The following is a 14,919-nucleotide window of genomic DNA, read 5'->3' on the forward strand; positions in this document are numbered from 1 at the left end:
CATAGGTCCTACAATAATCCTGTCCACAGGTCTCTATATTATTCCTGTCCACAGGCCATACATTACTCCTGTCCACAGGTCTCTATATTATTCCTGTCCACAGGTCCAACATTATTCCTGTCCACAAGCCTCTGTGTTATTCCTGTCCACAGGCCCCACATTATTCCTGTCCACAAGCCTCTGTATTATGCCTGTCCACAGGCCTTAAATTATTCCTGTCCACAAGTCTCTTTATTATGTCTGTCCATAGGCCCTACATTATTCCTGTCCACAAGCCTCTGTATTATGCCTGTCCACAGGCCTTAAATTATTCCTGTCCACAAGCCTCTTTATTATGCCTGTCCACAGGCCCTACACTATTACTGTCCACAAACCTCCGTGTTATTCCTGTCCACAGGCCCTACATTATTCCTGTCCACAGGCCTCTGCATTATTCCTGTTCACAGACCCTACATTATTCCTGTCCACAAGCCTCTGTATTATGCCTATCCACAGGCCCTACAGTATTACTGCCCACAAGCCTCTGTGTTATTCCTGTCTAAGAACCCTTACATTATTCCTGTCCACAGGCCCTACAGTATTACTGTCCACAAGCCTCTGCATTATTCTTGTCCAAGAATCCAATCATTATTCCTGTCCACAGGCCCTACACTATTCCTGTCAAGAAGCCTCTGCATTATTCCTGTTCAAGAACCCGTGAATTATTCCTGTCCTCAGGCCTTACATTATTCCTGTCTATAGGCCCCTACACTGCTCCTGTCTATAGGCCCCTACACTGCTCCTGTCTATAGGTCCCTACACTGCTCCTGTCTATAGGCCCCTACACTGCTCCTGTATATAGGCCCCTACACTGATCCTGTCTATAGGCCCCTACACTGATCCTGTCTATAGGCCCCTACACTGCTCCTGTCTATAGGCCCCTACACTGATCCTGTCTATAGGCCCCTACACTGATCCTGTCTATAGGCCCCTACACTGATCCTGTCTATAGGCCCCTACACTGCTCCTGTCTATAGGCCCCTACACTGATCCTGTCTATAGGCCCCTACACTGATCCTGTCTATAGGCCCCTACACTGCTCCTGGCTATAGGCCCCTACACTGATCCTGTCTATAGGCCCTACACTGATCCTGTCTATAGGCCCCAACACTGATCCTGGCTATAGGCCCCTACACTGATCCTGTCTATAGGCCCCTACACTGATCCTGTCTATAGGCCCCATCACTGATCCTGTCTATAGGCCCCTACACTGATCCTGTCTATAGGCCCTTACACTGATCCTGGCCATAGGCCCCTAAGGTCTTTACATTGATCCTGCTTGGAGGTCTCTTAAGCTATATGGAGCAGAGCGGGTGGCATACACGTACGAGCTCCCATTTTTGTAGGGGGGCAGGGGGGGGGGCCCATACAGGCTGGCTTTTGTCCGAATTAAACGAAAATCCAGAATCTGGAAACAATATTTTAAGCTATATACTACCAACATGAATTGCATACAAATTTGAGGAGCTCCCATTAAAAAGGTCTCGGGTTAGGCATTTTGCTGGAATGGCTTTTGTCCGAATTAAACGAAAATGCCAGAATCTGGAAACAATATTTTAATACTATTAGCATTACTACCAAACAGCTATATAGGCCCCCTGTCTCGTACGCATATGGCGGGTGGGGCTGGTCTGTATACTGTGTTTTGTGTTCACATTCACGGGACGTTCAAGCACACTATGCTATTTGTATGTTTCACATCTTTACATTGTGTGTGAACGTAATTATTAAATACATTTTTATATTGATGCTAATCATTGTTTGTCACTTAATAGACGATATATATATTTGTGTTTAAGTCGTTTTAATCATTCACCCATCCATCCATCCATCAATCATTCACTCATCCATCCATCCATCCATCCATCCATTCATCCATTCACTCAGTGTTTCTTTCTTTCTTTCTACCTAGTATTGCAATTACCATGTAATATCATGTATTCCCATATTTTGTAAATTTTACTTTATGACCTATTCTATATTTGTTTTCTTCACATGTCTGAAAACAAGCCCAAACACCAGCAAATTACAATCATATACACATCGGCAATGGCGGATCCAGAAAATCCATTTAGCGGGGGAGGGGGCAGTGATTTGAGGCGGAATGCCAAGGCTACATTGGGGGAGGTTTGGAGGGGGATCGTTAAAAAATGAAAATTAATATATTATAAAATTATAACTGTCGCAAAATTTAGGGGGCCCCCGGGCCCCTGCCCCTCTAGTTCCGCCTCTGATCGTCGTCTTTTCCTGAAAGTTTGTAATACCTTTGTTTGCTTTAAATAGCTCAGCGTATTCGCATAACAAAACAACACTGTTCTGTTTATTTGGGTTAAAGAAATCGCTTTAACAGATTTAGAAAATAAAAATAAAAAGTACTTTGTTAGCAAACAGGCATTAAAATTACTCAAGCAAACTTAAGTTCTGTTTCAAATATGTCTCATTTTGGAAGTGTTCCAAATCGTGATGTCTGTCATATTTCGTACCGACAAAAATTAAAAGTTTGTTATGTTTAACGACATCAATAGAGCACATTGATTTATTAATCATAGGCTATTGGATGTCAAACATTTGGTAATTGGGACATATAGACTTAAAGAGAAAACCCGCTACATTTTTTTTCCATTAGTAGCAAGGGATCTTTTATATACACCATCCCATAGACAGGATAGCACATACCACGGCCTTTGATATACCAGTCGTGATGCACTGGCTGGAACGAGATTTAGGCCACCAACTGGATCGATCCCAGACATAGTGTAAATGGGCACAGACAAGGTCATTGGCCAGTAAGATCGATCCCCAGATCGCATCAATACTTGATATTTTATGTTGTAGCCAAAAGTATATACCCCGTTTACCATGGCCGTGTTTACAATGGCCGTATTTAGCCTGAATCAACTAGAGGAGGAAGGAAGGAATGCTTTGTTTACAACGCACTCAACACATTTTATTACGTGTTACAATGGGGCGTGTACTACATACCGGTTAAGAACACAAAACAGATATTGAGAGAGGAAACCCGCTATCGCCAGTTCATGGGCTACTCTTTTCGATTGTAGCGAGGGATAGTTTAATATGCATCATCCCATATACAGTATACATACCACTGCCTTTTTACTCATTTCGTTGTGCACTTCAACGAGAAATAGCCCAATGGGCCCGAGACCGATAATTGAATTTTTACATATCTAAAACCTTGTTATTAAATGTTTTTGTTTTTAAGCACTTCGTAGCAGCGAGCGCTTTACCACTGGGCTACGTCCCGCCTATTCCAACTAGAGGATTGAGGTACTTTAAAAATTTTGAGGAAACTAAATAAAAAAAGGCCTCCACGATAAAATCAAGCCTTAGTCTAACATCTTCGGAAAAAGTAGCCTCCATGATATCAAAGCCTTAGTGCTAATTTCACAAAAAAAAGGCTTCATACCAGTATTCATTTGTACTGAATTTTTACTCATTTCGGTATTATTCAACAAAATAATGGTGCATTCTGACACTGTTTTTTAGAGGATTGAATTTTATCATATCGCCAAAGGCTACCTTGTCGATTAAGCAAGTCTCTTTTTTTGTTTTAAGCACTTCGAGTTATTCAACAGTTTTGTGTGAACAGTTACATCACTGGTCCTGCAAAACTATTACAACCTAACAATATTGGATTTACAAATACTCAGGACTGTACATGAAACTGGATTTTAAAACCCGTCCTCGTGGGATCCTAACTGGGTACCTACCATCTGTCGCGATGGTTAAGGTGCCATTCCCACCGAGTACGGTATATACTGCATTTAATAATGCAGTATATACTATACGGAATGGTACCTTGGCTTTTGTACATGGTGTACTTGATGCGCTAATTATTTTCTTCTTAACTTAATGAAATAAACTAATATATACCAAACGACACCATTTAGTCCGCGCATTAGCCCATCCGCTGTAATGTACGTTGAAGGTCTTGAATATAACTGTACAGGTGGAGAAAAATGGCATTTTAAACTGAAACCCTGGACCCATGAACCCGAAATTCCTGAACAATTTTATTTTCATGAACTAAAAGTAAATAAAATGAACAATTAAAAAAAAAAAATGAACACAAAGAAAAAAACAAACAAAAAAATGCACACAAACAAACAAACAAACAAAAACAAACAAAAAACACACAAAAAACCCAGAGATGATTTCTCAAATAGTTCTATCGGCAAACGCTAATGATTTTAGGTAATCAATTTGACTCGTCAAAGTTCGATGTGCGCAAAGTTTAAATAGCACAGTTAATAATACCAGTCTTGCCATTGGTGATAAATGTGACAGTGTGTATTGTCAAAAAAGCCTTAGCTTGGCAATAAATGTATGCAATTATATTTATGAGTCATATTTTGATTGGAATATTACATTTAGTATTTTTAGTTACATACGATCAGGAATTTTGTAGGAATTTTCAAAGAGGGGAGTGACTGTGACGAGTGAAATTTATATGGGTGTCAACAGCTCCCACGGAAAATATATAGGAAAAAAAAGAAAATTTGCTTAGACAGGGAGGGGTTTCGAACCCCAAAAGCCTCCCCTGCACACGCGCCTGATGTTAACATTATTTCCTAAAGAATTCTATTTGATATAGTACAACGTTTAAAAAATGGACTAAACATTTGTAAAACAACGAGTTGTCGTTTAAAAAATGGACTAAACATGTGAGAAAACTGCTGAGGTCAACGACTCCCAATTTGTTGCTGGGGCTAGCGAAGTGTTATGGCTACTACACTAGCCGGCGACTTAGCTGTCAAATAGGCAGAGTGTCAGGGGAACACGGTGCGTGATTTAGTAAAGAATAAACAGTATCTGGGCAAGCAGTAAGAGTTACTGGGTGGAGCTTTGTGTAAACCGCGTGTAAACACCACGCAAGTGAGATTTAACATTGGAGTTTCGTGAACATCACATGTAAACACCACGCAGGTTAGGGTGATGTCACATTTCTCATAAACGCCAAATAAATAAACAGAATTAACAAATGCTTGGAAGACAAAGATACCTTTTTGTAAAAATCTACAGTGACAAACAAAAAGGTTTGCATATAGGTCTACATGTAACTACTTATATCTCTTGAAAAAATTTTGTCATTTTTGTATTTATATTGTTGTTGGTGTTTTGTTTGGGTGTTTTGTGTAGTGTGTGTGCGTGTGTGCGTGCGTGCGTTTGTTTTGTATTGTTTTGGGTTTTTGTCTCTTATTATTATTTTTGTTTTATTTTTTTGCTTTCATAAATTAGTAAGCCTTATCTTTTATAACAAAATATCATTATTTGTCTTGATGGTAGTATCGTAGTATCATACTAAATAGCAGGCCACCAATCGAAGTTCGAAGTGCACTACACTTTAAATAGCACATTAAAGGTAGTACTAAACCAAATAACGTCCGACTGAGTCAAAGTTCGAGGTGCAAGTTAACACAACAAGTCATGTATTTGGTGATAAATGTGAGTGTGTTGGTTGTAAAAAATTAGATTCATCAGGGGGACAAATGTATGCAATTTTATTTCATCTAGTACCACTGTGTCAAGTAGCCTTGTGCTTGAAACATGTATGGGGTACCTGTAAAAAAGGACTCAAATTTTATGCGAAACTAGGATAGTCATAGACGCTACCCATTATTTTTGATCAGCAGCTTGACACCCTTTTTCTGATTCACTTAAGGGTGAAGGATGGTAGTATTTATATCCGTGGTGTTTACGTCGATTGATACGCTGCAGGTAGAGAGTTTTAGCCACATATGTTACTATTGTCGTCTACGGGATTTGATTAGGTAGTACACACCCTATATAATAACCACGCCTCAAACGTGCAATATATCAGCTTCAACCACATAATATATTATTATTGTGCAATAATTGTCGACTATGGTGCTATACATCCTCGTGAAGTGTGTCGAAAAATATATCCCATAAAACCCTCAAATATTTGAATTTGTATAAAAATAAAGAATTCCTAATGTATTAGTAATATTCCATAATTTGATTCGGTATTTGAATTATAATTATTGTATACTAGTACTTGATGATGTGAAATATTTTATTAACAACTATACATTGTCTTTTATTTATTTATTTATTTATTTATTTAATTTTTGTGTTTATTTATACATGTATGTTTATTTATTTAATTGTTTTGTTTACAAACGCTACATTTTCTTTTATTTATTTATTTATTTATTTATTTTATTTTATTTTGTGTTCACCTATACATGTATGTTTATTTCGTTAAAAAAAATTACAACTTATTTTCGTGCTTATATCCAATTAAGGTTTAAGCACGCTGTCCTAGGCACACACCTAAGCTATCTGTCCAGGACAGTGGGTTATTTGTTATTTGGTTAGTGAGGGTAGTGGCCTTACACCTACCCACTAAGCCCTCGAGAACTCGATCCGGGTTGGAACCGGTACCAGCCTGTAGTCCGATCAGGTGCGGATGCAGATTTCTGAAGGGGGGACCAAATGACTGATTCTCTCCTTTAACAGAGCGCTACCCACCGCGCCCATACAGCATTTAGAACAGTTAATATAATCACGTTTCCCCTTGGGTTATGGTCGGAGGGGGGTACCAGCTGCCCTGGACACCCCCCCCCCCCCCCCCCGATCCGCTATTGCCGATGGCTTAACCACTGCGCCACCAAGGCAGGTTGATACTAACTATTAATAAAGTAGCAATAAGGGGACGTAACCACATATAGTTAATAATGCCACAGATCGAGACAGTTTGCTGCTCTTTATGAGATCAGTTGTCTATGAATTAAATAGCATGAACTACACACACACACACACACACACACACACACACACACATAATGTTACTACCTTTTAACCAAATTATAATACCCTCCCTCTTCCAGTCACCAACTATATTGTCTTTGAGAAGGTTGAGAAAGTGTTTAACACTGAACACTGATATAACTATTATAGTTTTTTCCACAGGGGGCAATAAGATTTGCTCCACCCATGGTTGTGAAAGGGACAGCTGCTACTCCCCCATTCCCATTGCTGAAGCAAATCGTCGCATTCAATCAAAAAGATCACGACTGACGTTCAAGCAAAATGAGTCGGCCTGAAACCCTTTTCACCATGTATTTTAACCATTCTGCTCACAATATTAATTGTACACTATGTAAAAACGCGTAATGTGTATTTGCTTGATAGCAAGGAATAAACGTTGTTATTAGTGTGTGATGTTAGTACCAATATTGTTACGTACCCTTTCTGAAATATGGAGATGGTCTAAGTGAGAAAATACCAATGTTTGATCAACTGGTTGAATTTAATCCCATCTACACGCTCCTAGATATAAACCAACAAAAAAAGTGGTTGTTTTGTTTAACGACACCACTAGAGTACATTGATGTATTAATCATCGGCTATTGACGCATCAAGCGAGCCCTTAACCACTGGGCTACGTCCCGCCCCCTAAACCAACAAAGAGGTGGTAAAATAATTGTGGCATCAAAGATCGAATATTCCATTCATGGTATATGTATGTATCTTCAACTGTGGCGGGCAATATGTCACATCAACTGAGCGGGCAAAATGTCACATAACCGAGTCCACGGTAGATGATGATGGCGTGGGGGGGGGGGGGGGGGGGGGGGGGGAACTGTCCCCCATAAACTTGTGTAAATTTCCCACACGTTCTAGGAGCACTATGTTGAGACAGTTGAATCATCCCATCATTTAATTGTTCCCGGTTTGATACGCAAAGAATATTCGACACTAAGTGGGGAATTGTTTTCTTAATTTTTAAATATTTTATTAGGTGCATCGGTGCCATAAATATAAACATCAAGGATTATTTACAGTATTTGATAATGTCAGTGAAAATTCTGTTACGTTCGATACAATGGAATTATGGAGAAATGCAATTGTATTATAAACAAACAAACGCACGCACACACACACACGCACACACACACACACACACACACACACACACACATATATATATATATATATATATATAGTGACCCTTATTTTGTTTTGCGTACTACATACATTTTTTAACAAATACTAATAGTCAGTGAGCCTATTTGGCCATTTCTCGTTCCAGCAAAAGCACCACGACTGGCATGTCAAAGGCAGTGGTATGTGCTATCCTGTCTGTAGGATGGTCCATATAAAAGACCCTTTGCTACTAATGGAAAAATCTAGCGGGTTTCCTCTTTAAGTCTATATCAAAATTACTAAATGTATGACATCCAATAGCCGATGATTAATAAATCAATGTGCCCTAGTGATGTCTTTAAACAAAATAAATTTTAATTTTAACTTTCTTTGACAAATAAATAATAGCAATCATAACAATCGCAGGAACAATATTTTAATTTTTAATTTATGTTTGTGAATATACCCATTTAAATATACCTCGGCTACATGATCTGCCTCGTTTGGTGGTCAGTGGTTGATGAGAGAGAAGTCGGTGTACTGACCTTACACCTTCCCATTGCCCTATTAAAAAACTCACATTTTAGATGGGAGTCGGTACCGGGATACGAGCTCAGTACCTACCTGCTGTAACTCTGGTGACAACCACACGTACTCGAACACGTGTTTGGTTGTATCCAAGTAGCAAAACAAATAGAATGTCACGTTTTGTTGTATAAGTCAATCAACTACTGGTATCCCTGCAGGTTGCATAGTACCAAAGAAGAGAGTACCGTGTCAAAGTGCTTTTGAATGTGCTTTTTTTTATGATAAATAAAAAATAAAGATGTAAAACCCTAATGATAACTCTAGATATGATACATGTCTGTAAGCACCAATCACTGGAGATTATTAATAAAATATCAACAGATATATTGGTAGCTGTCAGTGGATTTAATAATGCATATATAAAAACCGACTAGGCTGATGGGTTTGAAAATATTGCATTCAGTGACTTGACATCCAAGCATAGTCCATACCTTGGGTGTTTACCCCACCATGATGTGTACCACATTAATTTACTACTATTTGTGGATGCAGTGGTGTTCATTTCAGATACCACATGTAATATGCTTTTTTTCTAGTGAAGTTCTTATCATATGCCCATTAAAGTCTTTCAAAACACAGGGTCACTGCAATAAATGAGTTTTAAGGTAATTATTTATTGGAAATGAGAGACTCTGACTATGCATGCACACACTACATATACAACTAAGCATACACAGCCAACCCATAGTATGTATCTTCAAGAGTAGTATTTTTATTTATCATTTGTTTTAAATAGGATACATTGCATTTGTATACAACTTTGCATAACACTGATGCTTCCTGAGGTGTACATTAAATCAGGTTGCACTGTAGGAACAACACTTTCAATTATGTTGTCACATCATATTTACGGAGTAAAAGCAGCTGTGGGTGTGATTGGTAGTAATATGTGACATTGATTATTTGTGGCAAATACTATTATCCACTGACAATAAATAAATACACTTTTATTTGTTGTACAGTTGTTATGCAGTATATACCAGAGGTTGAAACTAATGCGGGGTACCCCCAAAAATGGAACCGCAATTTTCAGCAAAAATGACGGTTGCTATTAAAAACATAAATTAAATTTCTTAAATGATACGTGACCCCCCCCCCCCCCCCCCCCCCCCCCATTTTCTTGCAGCTAGATTAGATGTGAGGTGCCACACTTTCTATTGCTGTACTTCCTGGGTGTGTTGAAACGCTGCTTATATCAGTTTTATTAGTAAACGTTAACATTATCGGCAATAGGAATTGATTTGGTCTAATGGAACCTGCAAAGCTGTTTGTTCTATTTTGGTATACTGGGGAAATACCCAAAATATCGGTTATTACCGTCCGGAATAAATACTAGTGAAGTAAATATATTAATGAACATTACAGTCTAGTTTTCGACAAATGAAATTTCAGGTGTCAGGTAATGATTTACTTTTATTTAAGCATTATGTTTGACAGGCAGCTACTTGTTAACACATTAACCTAAATACATCAACTAGCGACTGCAATGTCGAATCATAGACTACTCTGTCGTTAGTTATATTAGCTCTCTTCGGGCGTCAACTAATAACTATTCTTGCAATTAGCGACCAGGTGACCTATTGTTTTAACCTCGGTCACCATTTAAATTTCAAAACGTCAAAATTTCAAAACGTCATGCCTAACATAACAAGCAGACGCGTGTACAGGGTTAGGGTTTTGGGGGTCAAAACCCCTCCCTGCTCAAGAACATTTTCTGTTTCTCAATATACCTTGTTTCGGGGGAGCATGACTCGACCCCTTTATAAAGTTTGGTCACCACAATCTACTACAATTCCGGCGCACGCACCTGACAAGGAACCAAAATGTAATATCTTGCTCAGCTGGGTAATTATTACATGTAACGACATTTTTGTGCTTAGGCGTATGGGGTGGAATTATTGTTGGGGTGGCAGAAGCAATTTACCTCGAAACTATTTAAGATGCCATGATTTGCGCATAATAATCGCTATTTGTAGCATAAAATAACACAAATGTAAAATATGCCAATAGTATACACATCAGCAAGCACTTAAATATGTTCCGCCTCATGAAATAACCCCCCCCCCCCCCCCCAACCCAAATAAATAAATTTATATAAATTTATAAATAAATGTGCCTTATATATATATAAGGCACAATTATAAATTTCAGGTATCAGGTATATGGTATATTTTTACTATTTTTAATATAAACAATCTGATATAATGCAAACCCTCATGGTTTACATGGTTTAATAATTTTGCTATCTTTGTGTGGGGTTTTTTTTTTTCCATTTTTTCTTTCTTATATTTTCGTCTTGTACACCTATATATCTGGACAAATAGTTAAAGTTTGTCTTATTTAACGACACCACTAAAGCACATTGATTATTAATCATCGGCTATTGGATGTCAAACATTTAGTAATTTTTGTCATATAGTCTTAGGGAGGAAACCCGCTACATTTTTCCATTAGTGGCAAGGGATCTTTTATGTGCACCATTCCACAGACAGGATGGCACATACCACGGCCTTAGATATACCAGTCGTGGTGCACTGGCTGGAACGAGAAATAACCCAATGGGCCCACTGACGGGGATTGATTCCAGACCGACCGCGCATCAGGCGTGCGCTTTACCACTGGGCTACGGGCAGATAGTTATTTGTACTTATTATAGTAAATTCATTCCAGCCGTTCGTGGATCTAAGACAAGTGTTTAATCCGGACTGGAAGCAGTTTGAATCAGATCACTTCACAGTGAAACACGGGAGACGAAGCTACTGTAAGATATTAGAGGCATTCGCTAAACAGTGTAAGTATGGACACTTGAATGTTTTCAGTGCAAAGTAAATATCAGGTTTAATGTATCATAACATTTCAAATCATATTGTTCGTATGCTATCATATCATATATTGTATCATATCATATGTCATGTCATATCATATATCATACAATATCACATCATATCATATACCTCATCATGTATCATCACATCGTATATTATAAGGTATCATATACATTGCATTATATCATATGTTATATCATATATATCAGAATAATTAAATTTTCTTTGCGTCTATACACTTTACGGCAATCTGATTGGTCCAGTGGTGCTTACTTTTTTTCGGTCATATCTCGATGAACCTCCCCCCCCCCCCCCCCCCCCCCCCCCCCTCGCCCGAAAAACAGTAAGCCACGCCTACTCTCAAGCTAGGTCTAAATTTTAGGGAGAAGTGACTTCTCCCTCCAGACCTTGAGAGGGAGAAGTTTTTAACCAGAGGGAGACTTGAATTTATTTCTATTTTTCACAGTAATAAACAACAAAAAAGCAATGTACCGCGTTAAACATTTATTTTTAAAATCGACATGATTATCATATGCATGTATACAAGTACATTTAGTATTATGAAAACAACTTATATTTTAAAGTACAGTGCAATAGTACCACATTTCTAAACGTTGTCTTAATACTTTAAATAATGCAAAAAAAAAGAAGAAAAAAAAGATCTTGACGATCATTCAAGAAGCATAACTCTGGATGAACTCTGCCTAAACCGGTCCTTTATGTAAACCGGACTATTTCGACGGTACGAAGTGAGTCCAGTTTAGACAGAGTCCAATCTATATGTATATATATATATATATATATATATATATATATATATATATATATACTTTTCCAAGTGAGTTACCTTCATAAATAATAACAACAATAATAATAAAACAATGCAACACAAACATACAGGATAGTTATTTGGGTTCTACTGTCTTGCAAAGTACTATAGCTACATTCTTACAAACTATTTACTTTAATGCCTAAACAATTTCCTTCAAAGACTAGGATAATTAAACCTTAATTACGCATGGCGCCATCTCCAAATTCCTGGTCATATATTTAATATTCTGGATATTACTGTGCCATGGTTTAATTTGTTGGATTCGAATGACAGAATTCTAAGACACCATATTTTCAGGTTAAACAAAATAGAAAAAGGGTCCACTTATTTCATATTCGACCCCCCCCCCCCCCCAGGTCCGGATCACGCTACGCCCCTGGAATACCAGTGAATAGATTGTAAAATATCAATTTTCTAATGAGTTGATTTTTAATTAACAGAATTTATACAATGGATTATTTGTCTACTATTCACTAGGCCAACAGTCGAGTCACAAAAATGTAGCTTATTTTTTGCAGATCGAGTATAAAATAACTGAAAACAAATTCTAACAATAGGGGGCTTAAAAGTCGTAAACATCAAATGATTTGGCTTTGTTGATCTGTCACGAATGGAACGCCTTTTTTTCATACTATGAAATTTTACTACAGGTTATTTATTTTTGAGCCGATTGTTTTGTAAATTGGAAACAAAAATAGTATATATTTTTTTATTTCCAAAACACTTTTACTTGTCTTCTTAAGTCAAACCAAACTGAAATTATGAACAAAAACACTTTTGTAGAAAGATGGGACGAACAATAGTAAACTTAATGGTTTAGGGGTTTGTAAAGTTTTGTATTTAGATACTTACTTGTCTGAACTTTATTGTTAATGGAAATCTACACTAAGTTTATATAATAGTAACTGTGAAGAAAAACCTCACAAATGAACGACAACAAATCGAATCTTAATTGCGCGAACCAAGCATAACGCAGTTAGGGACGTTTACGCTATACTCTTTACATTCCAACAAAACATTTATTTTACCCAAAGTGCCATTATGCAACTATGATGCTGCACGAGTCCCTTTAGTTTTCAAATCATCTTCAAAAATATACAAAGCGAGGAAAACGGCATTTTATTAAAATGCATTATCATTGGTGTTACTAATTGTCATTGGTGTTACTCAGTACCTGGTAACACCAATGACAGGTAACACCAATGACAAATAAGTACATAATTAATCCATGCTCTCTTAAGAAACAGTTGAGAAAACAATAAAAGTGCATGTTGAAGCAGACATACGATGTCTATAATGACATACATAAAGTTTGTTAAAATTGTTAACCATTACATAAATATGATTTTAACACCAATGACAGTGAATAAACATACTTTTATATTTTGACAACATTTAAAGAAAACTATTCACAACTGTTCATATGTCTGCTATTTTTGACAAATAACTTTGATGGCTGATATCTACTGGTGGAATGTTTCATCCAGAGAGCATTTAGTTTATTTTGTTTTCTTTTGTTTTGTATATACAGTAATACCAATGACATAAAACTTCAGGGACAAGCTTATATTGCCCACCATCTTTTGATTACGGAAAATATTTACAAGATTCCTTCTTTTGTGAGTAAGTCAACCATCAGTATGTATTACATTAAAGGTATTCAGTGTTATGCCTTCTGCTATATATTTTAACAGTGCATGTTATGTATAGTGTTGTGCTTGGGACAGGTAACACCAATGACATTTTACACTAATCTCGAATAAAATCTCTATCGAAGCTGATTACCAGAGAGAGAAAAAATGCTATGACAGGATGATATTATTAATAAGGTATCGTTAAAGACAATAAATTTAGTTTTCTATACATAAATTTAAAAATAAATTGTGCAAGGACATAAAAGTGATATATATATATATATATATATATATATATATATATATATATATATATATATATACTCTATGCCAGTTTGATTGGCTGAAGTGTTAGAGTTAATTAATGTTTTTGTTTATGTGCGTTTAGTTACTTGTATTACTGTACATTTATTTCAGTCGTTCATGGACGGAGGTAGCTCCACTGAGTACAGCCAAGCTGACAGGCGGAAAATTGAACGGCTAAAACATGTAAGAGTGAACATCTCGAATTCTTTTACTTTATTTGCGTGCCTATATTTAAAAGAGGTTCAGGCACATCTTGAATTAAAGTTGGTTTTGTATAACGACATCAGTAGAGCACATAGATTAATTAAAGCTGCAGTCGCTGGAATATTTTATTATTTAATCATTTAGAATAGATGATCCAGTTCTGTTTATTATATAAAAGGTCCACCACATCGCTATTGTTTCGCAATGCTCGCTTATCTACATTATTTAAGTCAACTACAAACGCAATGGCCAGCTTGTTTTTCTGCAGTTAGTGGGACGCCAGCGGGGTTGGAGTTATAGACTGTGTTAAGCGAAGTTTATATGGGGCCATGCTCCCCCAAAAAATACATTTCAAAATTTTTTAAGCTTGGGCAAGTAAGGGTTTCGACCTCCAATACCCTCCCCCTGCACATGCACCCGATTCCTCTCTAAGATTATATGTCAAAATTACCAAATGTTAGACATCCAACAGCAGATGGAAGGAAGGATAGGATATGTTTTATTTAACGACGCACTCAACACATTTTATTTACGGTTGTATGGGGTCGGATGATTATTAAATCAATATGCTTTATCT

General features: G+C 37.1%; 1 long non-coding RNA gene across 1 annotated transcript; it reads left to right on the forward strand.

The window, feature by feature from the left end:
• Window positions 1-9,849: 9,849 nt before the first annotated feature.
• LOC121375257 lies at window positions 9,850-14,367 on the forward strand. The gene is made up of 3 exons (XR_005958289.1): window positions 9,850-9,940; window positions 11,212-11,332; window positions 14,250-14,367. It is a non-coding gene; the product is annotated as an uncharacterized LOC121375257 (long non-coding RNA).
• Window positions 14,368-14,919: the final 552 nt, after the last annotated feature.

The sequence above is a fragment of the Gigantopelta aegis genome, chromosome 6 (genome assembly GCF_016097555.1).
Source record: "Gigantopelta aegis isolate Gae_Host chromosome 6, Gae_host_genome, whole genome shotgun sequence".
NCBI lineage: Eukaryota > Metazoa > Mollusca > Gastropoda > Neomphalida > Peltospiridae > Gigantopelta > Gigantopelta aegis.